We start from the raw sequence: 9,850 nt of genomic DNA, 5'->3' as shown, positions 1-9,850 counted from the left end.
AGAAATTTTTGAAATGGTGTATCTTTGGCTGTGTGTATTTTCACCAAACAAAAAAAGAGGTTGAGAAGTTAGAGGGTTGATATGTTGTGGGGTTATTAACCAATGTTATAAAACAACATGTGTGCTTCTGTTTCATGAGAAACTATTTGTTCTGTAAGCCTTCACCTGAAGTACTATAAAATAAAGAAAGAAAGAAAAAAAAAGAAAAGAAAAAAAAAAAAAAAACCTATTGCCCTGAGATAATCTTTAAACCTTAGACCAAAAATATCTCCGGAAGTTTTCTTTAAACTAACCAGTAGTTTAGGTTAATTAGTAAAGAACGTCTGCCTTGAGCACTATAGAACTATCTATATAGAATCAAATTGACAATAGCAACTTGAGAAGTTAGACATGTGGCCTAAGGGGCAGTGAGTTCATGTTTATATGGGGGGAACAATTTGGAAAAGGAGTGTGAGAATGGTTGCACAACTTGTAGAATATAATCAATGGCACTGAATTATACATGTTGAAGTTGTTGAATCGGTGTATGTTCTGCTGTGTATATTTTCAACAACAAAACAATACATTATTTAAAAAAAAGAAAAACACACTGAAACATTTAAGGATAAAAGAGCATAAAACCTGCAACTTATTCTGAAATATTTTAGAAAAAAATTATATTTATTTCTATATATGTGTGTATATATAAGTGAATAAATAAATATATATGCATATGATTGCATAGATTGGGAGAAAGTGATAAAGCAAATACGCAAAAATTTTAACAATTGACAAATATCTACTTTTCCTGCACCCTTTCTGTAAATTTAAAATTATATCAAAACTGGCATTTATAAAAAACTAAAATTAAGAATAAATCCAATCACTTAGTCATTTATTCCCACTTCTGTTACATTGTCTCCATTAAACAACCAGTGTTGTGCTATTAATTTAGGGACTTTCTCCTTTAGCTTTCAGTTTCCTCTAAGTTTCTACCAAATTCCCTTTATTTCTTGTACAGTTGGCTAGGTATATTTTTTCCTTGTAATATTTTACCCAGCATATCTAGGTTTTTGTAGTGAGTGGTGGTCCTCACTGTTCTCTGAAGTAGGAGTGTCTGATTTTGTATTTCTATTTTTCTTGTTAGCCATATGCTTTCTTATTCCCAACCTAGAGAGAAAATCCTGTAAATATAGCAAATGTGTCTCTCATCCATATTTAGTCTCAATAGTTTGCTTATTGAGAGACTGTGGTTGACTCACCTGGACTCAAATGCTGATTTCATATGTATGAGCTCTGTGTCTTGTGACAAGGAGTGAGACTCTCTAATCTCCTGTCTTTTCGTAGGTTAAATGAGGATAAAAATGAGAATAAAACCACTAGAATGGAGAATCATTCAGGGATGACAGAGAAGGAAGAGATTAGAATAGCTGAATTGTAAATTCTTGCAAAGAATGAGATCTGTGCTAGAGCCCAAGAATGGCTGTAACATTAAGAAGATTATTTGAAATCTATTGTCCGGTTGTTAAAAATAAAACACTGTGATAAGAACTACTGAAAGCAGTAGGAAATTATTTGTGTTTATCATTTAACATTAATCCAGATGACAAATAATTATAGATCCCCTTTTCCATGTCAGGCAATTACACAGGAGATAAGTGAAGGAGGCCCTAAATAGAATTGTAGAGATGAGAACATTAGAAATTTTCTAACAATAGCCAGACAATAATGGCAGGACTGCTTGTAGTGGATCTATACAATCAAAGAAAGACAAGAGTGACGATGGTGTTGAGTGTTTAAATCTGGGAGACTAGAAGAGTTGAGGTGTTACAAATAGTAAAGTAAAAATTAGAAAAGAATGATTAGATGAAAAATGTCAACTTAAAAAAGTCAACTTTAAAAAAATACTTATTATTATATTTCTTTTTTATTTAATCCTTCAATTATATACAGTAAAGACATAATCCTCATACTCAAAATTTTTATGTGAATATGAATTTGATATTTCCTTCCTTTTTCTCTATCCCCTTATCCTGATTTTGCTGCTAATATCATTTATATTTTGAATAATTACAATCCATTTGGCAGCCATCATTCTATCATAATCCTAGGTCTTTACATTTCTGTATTCATATAGATATTGAAATTTAATAATTTAATTAGGGCATATATATTAATATATGTATATTACTTGAATTTAAATATATATATATATTCAAATAAGTGCCTATCAGCTTATCAGCAGGACTTCCTATCAATCTTACTCGTTCCTGAGTTCTTTACTTTGATTTAGCTCATCGTTGGTTAGATTTCCCACTCAGGCATTTTTTGTGTGTTTGTTTGTTTTCCCTTAAAGAAGAATATATCGTTACTATATTCTGAGTTCTTCCATTTATGCAAATGTCTCTCTATTATCTTAAATTAAAATCATCTTAGCTAAATCAGGCACTTAAATTGGGAGATGCTTAATTGAAACAACACTAAAAAAACACGGTGATTTGAAACAACACTCATCTCTCATGCTCAATGTATCACAGGTCAGCAGTGGGTTCTTTCCGTTGTACTCACTTCTGAGCCTAAGGCTAACAATTTTGACTGATCACGACGCCACAGGGAAAAGAAGGCTCTGGATCATCACTGTCCAAAAGAGCAGGCACTAGTCCCATGTAATTATTAAGTTTAAAATACCCATTGCCACCGAGTCGAATTCAACTCATAGCAACCCTATAGGACAGAGTAGAACTGCACCATAGGGCTTCCAAGGCTGTAAATCTTTACGAAGCAGACTGCCACATCATTCTCCTGTGGAGTGGCTAGTGGGTTGGAACCATAGACCTCTCTGTTAGCAGTCAAGTGCTTAACCACTGTTCACCAGGGCTCCTTCTAAACTTAAACTAGTTCAACTTAAATAAAATATAAAATTTAGCCCAAGTCACACTAGCCAAATATCAAGTGTTCAAGGGTCATGTGAGGCTAATGGCTACCATATTGGAAAGTATAATTCTATTTGAAAATGTCCCTCATCTCAGAGAGTTCTGTCAGATATTACTCCTCTGGAGGCTCTGATTTAAGCACCATCACTTTTGCTTTCAAATGATTGGTCAGAACTAGTGACATGGCCCCACCCAAACCAAGGGGATCAGAAGTGCATTCCTACTATATGATCTAAAGAGGACAGAACAAGAAATACTCAGAAAATACAACGATTGATTATCTTGATAGGTTTAATTTTGGAGGATCAAAATTTTTCTCAAAACATTGTACAAAATTATACTAGTATTCCAGATTAGATTTTGTGGAGAAGTCTGAAATAGGTCCCTACTCCCTTTATAGGTATTATAATTTTTCTGAAGAGTTTCTTATAGATTCTTCTTTTTTGTAATTCCGTAATTAATGAAGATGTATGTTGAATTGATCATTCAGTAACTTTCTTCATCTTATATGGTGCATCCTTAAAATTGTCAAGTTCAGGTTGCTTCACAACAACATAAATTTATTTTGTTTTATCTCTGTGTAGTTTATATTTTCCATTTGTTTGGTTGATGTATGGGGTGAAATAAACCAAAAAATCAAACTCGTTGTCATTGGGTAGATTCTGACTCATAGTGACCCATAGTGTCTGCTAAAAATTCATGTCCACCTGGAACCTCAGAAGGTTAACTTATTTGGAAATCGGATCTGTGCAAATGCAGCTAGTTAACTTAGGTTGAAGACATGCTGATTTAGGATGGTCCCTAAATCCAATATGATCAGTGTTCTTAATAGAGGTCAGGAGACACTGAGACACAGGGAGAATGCCATGTGATGACAGAGGCAGATACTGGAGTGATGCATCTACAAGCCAAGGAATGGAAAGGATTACTGTCAACTAACAGAAGCTAGAAAGAACCAAGAAGGATTCTTTCCTAGAGCCTTCAGAGGAAGCATGGGCCTGCTTATATCTGAATTTCAGACTTCCAGCCTCCAGAATTGTGAGACAAAAAATTTCTTGTTGTTTTAAACCAGCTAGTTTGTGGTATTTTGTTACAGCAGCCTAAAAAAAAACTAGTGCAGTTGTCTATATCATGGAGACTAGTTATTAATACATTGATTTCTTTAGTTTCTATTACCTTCTTTCTAATTTTTCTAGTCTTATTATATATTTTTTTCTCTTTATTTAATATGCTTATCCCAAGGCAATTCTTCATGCTAGGAATTTGGTTTTAAGCTGAGTCAGTACTGTTTCTGTTTTTTTCTCTGCAATTTACAAATCATTGATTTATAGTTTCAATTCATATTTGTTACCTAACTTCAAATTTGCTGTCTAAGTAATTTTATTATTTCACCTTTGAGCAATTATTGTAATGAATTTATGTGTTTCAGTTCTATAATAGGTTAAAGCACTTAAAAAAGGGTTTTTTGTTTTACAATTTAGGTTTTCTTCATTAATGTTTACTTCTCTTTTGCACACTTTATTCTCTCCCTATTTTTCTTCTGATTTTCCTCCTTCCTACTCCCCTTATTCTCTCTTCCTCCTTTACTTCCTTACTTTCTTTTCTCTTCCTTTCTTTTCATTTATTTCTGTTCTAGTTTTTTTTGCCATTTAAAAAAATTGCTTATGTTTATTGCAAATAATTCTGTCAAGAGACTCTTCCACTTACATGCGACCTGTATTTCTTCTCTTTAGAGCTCTCATTGAGGTCTGGATCTTTCTCTTAATCAATATTGTTATAGACCTAGTGGGGTAATGGTTAAGCGCTTGGCTGCTAACCTAAAGACTGGCAGTTAAAATTCACCCGGTGGCTCCATGGGAGAAAGACCTGGCAATCTGCTTCTGTAAGCATTACAGCCAAGAAAACTCTATGGGGCAGTTCTACTTTGTCACATGGTGTCACTATGAGTTGGAATCAACTCGATGGCATCCAACAACAACATAAGAATCACTATTTTTACAGTATGAATTGTAATGAAAGGGGAGACACAGCTAAAATTACATGCCATACTTCATAGGGGGCCTGGATTCCCTTTTTTCTTCTACAGTCATTTTCAGTGTTTTGTTTTACAACACTCTCTACCCAGCCAGTGCTATATGGACCTCCTGTAGGCTTTAAAGTTTTTCTCAGTCTTAGAACAATTGGCCTGGAGAATGGCATGCTCTGGTTGCTCAACTTTTCTTTGCTGAGTTTCCATGGTGATATACACAGAAGTTCACTCTCTAGTGATTTTCCTTGACACTTCTCAGTGATGCCTGTACCCACCAGATCACTTGTTTCCAAATGCCTTGGAGTGGGGGTTGAGGATAGTGTTGCAAACCATGCTAAAGTCTTTTTTTTTATTACTTTGATGTAACTTCCAGAAATTTGTGACACACAACATTATCTTTGTGTTTGTTAATTGCATTTGATTTTAAAATAAATTTTTGTTCTTATCTTTTATTCATTTGATATCAGATAAGGGAGATTCTGGAGGAAGTCATTTTTATCTTTACCCATTAGTAAATAAGCAGCTTACTAATAGCAAAATTCATAATATATTTATGGAATGGATATATTGAAGAAACACAAAGTGGAAATAGTTTGTACACTACTGCCATTCAAAAAGTGGCAAACTAATAGGTGCTGATGCCTGAACCGTTTACTATCATTCCATGATGTGATAAGTTAGAAATTAAGAGTAGCATTTAAGAACCTTTGTCACAGTATAACAGAGTATTTTTCTATGTGTTCAATCTAACAATAAAAATAATTGGGCTTGTATTTTGTACATCTCTATATTTTAATTCAATGTTTGAATAATTAATTTTTATATTTGATAAATTTTATTTATGATTGATTAGAAATTTATATAAAACCAAAAACAAACAAACAATAAAAGAAAACAAACAACAACAAAAAGCTGTTCCTTTACCACACATTGAGAATCACAGAAAAAAATGAATCTCAGTCCTTATGTCACACTAGATCTAAAAATTAAGTTAAAACGTTATCGATAACCTACCTGTAGGAATTAAAAGTATAAAATTTCTAGAAGACAACGTTTCTGGAAGAAAATATTAGTGGCCTTAGGTTTGGCAAATATTATTCAATATAACACAAACAGCAAAGCTATAAAAAAATGGATGACCTGAACATCATCAAAATTAAAATATATATATATATTCTTTAAAACACAGTATTAAGAAAATGAAAAAGCAAGCAGCAATCCAAGAGAAAATATGTGTACAATATATATTTGATAAAAGACTTGTATCCAGAATATATAATGAATGCCTACAACCGAATAATAAGAAAATAAGAATCCAATTTTTAAAAAATGGCAAAAAATTTGAGCATGCACTCCACTAAAGATACATAAACGGTAAACAATAACATGAAAAGAAGCCCAACATCATTAGTAATTAGGGAGATTAAAACCACAATGAAATAGCACTACCACCCAGTTGCCATTGAATTGATTCTGACTCAAGATGACCCCATGTGTTCTAGAATAGAACCCTACATAAAGTTTTCAATGACTGTGACCTTTTGAAAGTAGATCACCAGCAATTTCTTCTGAGTTGCCTGTGGGTGAATTTGAATTGCCAAGCTTTCAGATAGTAGCCCAGCACTCAACATTTGTTGCACCCAGGGACTCCATATAACATTACATCCCCTAAAATGGCTGTAATCAAAAACAAAGAAAATAAGTGATAGAGAGAATGAGGAGAAATTGGAACTCTCATACATTGCTAGTGAGAAATCAAAATAATTCAGTCAATTTGGAAAACAGTTCAGCAGTTTTTAAAATAAAGTTAAGCATATATGGATTGAATTGTGTCCCTCAAAAATATGTGTTGAAATCCTAACCCCTGTACCTCTGAATATGACCCTGTTTGGAAATAGAAGCTTTCTTTTGTTATGTTAATGAGGCATTACTGGAATGGGATGGATCCTAAACCTAATCACTTCTGAGTTAAAAAAAGGAGAAGAAAAGACACAGCAGTGGCATCACTGAGGGGGTGCAGGGGGTGTGGATCACACTTGGTGACACTGTCAGAGGGATGACACCAAAATGACTGTCTATAAAATTTTTGTGCAGTGTTTCAGCAGAAATTTATTATTAAAAAAAAAAAAAAAGATATCCCTGTAGTTAGTTATAACAACAAAAAAAATTTTTCATAAGTTCAGCTTACATGTATCAATATACCTACAAGGCTAAAACTCTATGTTAAATTACTTTTTGAACCTTCTAAAGTGCTCCGGAAACCCTGGTGGTGTAGTGGTTAAGAGTTCGGCTGCTAACCAAAAGGTCAGCTGTTTGAATCCATCAGGCCCTTCTTGGAAAGCCTATGGAGCAGTTCTATTCTGTCCTATAGGGTCACTATGAGTCTGAATTGACTTGACTGCAATAGGTTTTTTTATGTTTTTCTTTTAAGCGCTCCAGTCAGAGCTATAATTATTACTCAATTATAATGATGCTTTGAATCACATGATTTCATCTGCACAAGCTATAAGCATGTACTGCTGTTTTTGTTGCTGCTGGTATTTTTATAGTCACTGATTTTGTCAAATTTTCTGGTGTTTTAGCTACACTATTATAGTAATTAGTATATGTGAAACTATACCAATAACTTTTTGAGAATGAAGTAGTAATTAAAGGAAAAGAAGGACAGAAGTAAAAAAAAGCCTTCCATTCAGTTACTAATAATGTTGTAACTAACAATGTAATTCAACGTAGAAAGATTTTACAAAACAGTTCTATTGTTAGTATTCATATAATCTAAGAAATAATTACATTTAAATATTTTACAACTATATCATATATTATTCTATGATTAAAATTAATAATAAACATACATGTATAAAAATTATAGATTATATAATCTTAGCTAACTAAATGGAGAAATTGACAGTTTAAAATCTACAATGGGATAAATGCTTTGTTTCTTGACACGTTTAGAAATATAATTTATATCTTAAATTGAATTTTTTTTTTAATTTTAGTCTTTTTAAAATTTTCTTTAAAAACATCATTGAATGAAAATATATATCTGACTTTAATGAAATTTTCAGGGTTTAAGTTTGAATTATGGTTTAAAAAAATACTGATTGAGCAAAAAGAGAGTTGGTGAAAGGCATTGATCTGGATGAAGTCATACACAAGTTTGCAACTTTGAAGACCAGAAAGGAAAGTTCTGATTTAGTCAAGATGTTCACTAAGTGTTGAAATGGTTGTGTATTTGTTCCCGTTTATTTTATGATATTATTTCACTTATAAATATATTTCCATATGCATTTGTCCACAACTTCTACATTATTTGGGCTGTTATTGATTATGCAAACCTATTCCATTAATGTATCTCACGTAATGGTAAAATTTAACGTTAAAATGAACGTAACTGTGTTGTAGTTCTTAAATGTTTTTACTTCAAATTCTATTGCTTTCTTACCAAACTTTCACTGTAACCACATGAAACTATGTAAATATAAATACATTTAGGCTGTGTGTATGATATTGTAATTTAAAGTTGTACTTTTAATTTTGCTAGTTGTTTATGTCCCGACTATTGCCACTTCATTTGGTAATATATGGGAATTACTATTTATGAGTAACATTATTACAAAAAACATTACTAAAGATTCTGTATAGTCTGGTACAGAAGGAGGTCCATTGCGGGGGTGACACCATGAATTACCGCACATTACATTATAACACTAATGATGTCACTGAGACACAGAGACACACAAAGAGGGAAGACAGATGCTAAGGAACAGCAAGGAGTAGCAAGGATTGCCAGTAGACACTATCAACTAGGAGAGAGGCTCACAGCAAGAAGAGACACTGCTAAGACCCTGGTTTGGAAATTTAGCCCCCAGAAATGTAAGAAAATAAATTTCCTTTCTTTAAAGACACCCACTTGTGGTGGTTTTCTTAGAGTGGAAATAGGTAACTAAGACACCTACCACATGACCCGGCAATTCCACTCCTAGGTGTATATCAAAAAGAAAGGAGAATATATGTTCACAAAAAATACTTTTACTCAAATATTCGTATCAGCTTTATTCATAATAGCTTAGAACAGGAAAAAACCCAAATGACCTCAACATGTGCATGAATAAAAAAATGTGGTTTAATCATATAATGAGATACAGCTCAGGAATAAAAAGGAGTGAATTATTGATGTACCACAACATGAATGTATCTCAAAGGCATGATACTAAACAAAAAAGACTAGGCATAAAAGACCACATACTGTACAATTCCATTTTGATTCTAGAAAAAGAAAACTGTACTGACAGAATGGAAATCAGATGTCTAGGGATAAGAAGGGTGGATTGACTGCAAAGAGACAGGAGTGAACTTTTTTGGAATATGGAAATGCTCTATTTCATAATTGTAACGGTGATTATATGACTGTATACATCTGTCAAAAGGCATCAAAATTTATGCTTAATACTATTGAATTTTGTTATATATAGTGTTGTGAACTACCAGCCAATCAGTGGGATTCGTGGTGACTTTAGGTACTATAGAATAAAAGCTTGTCCGATCCTGCATCATCCTGAAGATCACCATCATTGTGGTTATCATGCCAATCTTTCTCACCAAAGTTCTCCCACGCCCTCTAATTCAGCAAACATGATGTCATCCTCTAGCAATTGATTCCTCCTGATGATGTGTCCAAAGCAAGAAAGTAGGACAATGTTGTACTGTGGTCCATAAGGTTTTCATTGGTTAATTTTTGGAAGTAGATTTCAAGGTCTTTCTTCCTATATTGTTTTAGTCTAAAACCTGTCTACCAGAGGTCACCGGTGGCATAGCTCCCAGCCTCACTGCAACACACAGCCACTACGGTATAACAAACTGATAGATGAATGGTGGGTATACAAAGTAGAACTCTTAAACTTAAAAA

This window comes from Trichechus manatus, unplaced genomic scaffold (genome assembly GCF_000243295.1).
Source record: "Trichechus manatus latirostris isolate Lorelei unplaced genomic scaffold, TriManLat1.0 scaffold00013, whole genome shotgun sequence".
Taxonomy (NCBI): Eukaryota; Metazoa; Chordata; class Mammalia; order Sirenia; family Trichechidae; genus Trichechus; species Trichechus manatus.
This window is presented reverse-complemented; position numbering follows the sequence as displayed.